General features: G+C 39.3%; 1 protein-coding gene across 1 annotated transcript in view; it reads right to left on the bottom strand.

Annotated features, from left to right (window-relative positions):
- Nucleotides 1-1,239, bottom strand: part of KIF1BP (KIF1 binding protein) — a 30,572-nt gene that overhangs the window by 28,809 nt on the left and 524 nt on the right. The gene's annotated exons all lie outside the window — the stretch shown is intronic.

The following is a 1,239-nucleotide window of genomic DNA, read 5'->3' as shown; positions in this document are numbered from 1 at the left end:
AAAGATGCACACATATTACTACATCATACATTTGTTTTAAAAAATATTTTGAGCCCTAGCTGGACTGCTCAGTTGGTTGGAGTGTTGTTCCATATACCAAAAGGTTATGAGTTCAATTCCTGGTCAGGGCACATACTTAGGTTGTGGGTTTGATTCCTGGTTGCAGTGCATAACAATTGATGTTTCTCTCTCATATCAATGTTTCTCTCTCTCTCTTTCTCTAAAATCAATGAAAACATATCCTTAGGTGAGGATTAAAATATATATGTGTGTTGATAACTTTTATATTACTGGTTCCTTTAATATTCTTTTACATTTTATTTTATACATTTAAAGTCATTCCTCTGTTTTATGCAATACTAGAGGCCTGGTGCATGAATTTGTGTGCGGGGTGGGGTCCAGCCGCCCACCCTGATCAGGGCCTTTGGGTGGGCGGGCTGGGGGGAGGGGCCACGGGTGTTGGCCAGCCACTCCGCCCCCTGGTCGAACTCCCTGTCAACTCCCAGTGAAGGGGACAATTTGTATATTAACCTTTTATTATATAGGATTATATAGGATAGGCTTCACTAGACTGCAATATGCCACAAAAAATGTTTAGAAACCCTAGAGTTTAATGGTGACTTGAGCAAAAGATCTAGAATTGATTTGATTTTTAACTCCACAGAAATAACTGCTATTGACATTCTACATGAATTGTTTTTTAAGTATAATATAAATCCCACAACACAACAGAAACTATTGTATCATTCACAGAGCATCAGACCAGGTAGGGAAAAAAGTTGAATATAAAATAAAAAAAGTACTACTACTGGTGAATTCTACCAAACATGTAAGGAAGAAATAATAGCAACTCTACACAAACTCTTCTAGAAAAATAAGGAAAGAACATCTCCCATCTCATACCAAATCAAAGACATAACAAGAAAACTACAGACTGATGCCCTTCATGAACAAAGATACAAAAAACGTTAACAAAATTTTAGCAACTTGAGTACAAATGGGTCAACCTTAAATTAAGATTAAAATTACCTTAGATTTTTTTTCTTAATAGAATGAACAGGATCAGAACTGGTGGAGAAGAGCTGAAAAAGGCATTTACGGGGGGAAACCCAGGCAATGACCACGACTAAGCGAAGCAGCAGGCGACGTTGAAGAGGGCGACGAGGGTGGGGGTTTCCCGGCCGTTTATCCCAAAGCTTCCAAGCCGTGGGACAGACTGTGCCCCGTGACATGTGCCCT

This window comes from Myotis brandtii, unplaced genomic scaffold (genome assembly GCF_000412655.1).
Source record: "Myotis brandtii unplaced genomic scaffold, ASM41265v1 scaffold499, whole genome shotgun sequence".
NCBI classification, from domain to species: Eukaryota; Metazoa; Chordata; class Mammalia; order Chiroptera; family Vespertilionidae; genus Myotis; species Myotis brandtii.
This window is presented reverse-complemented; position numbering and strand designations above follow the sequence as displayed.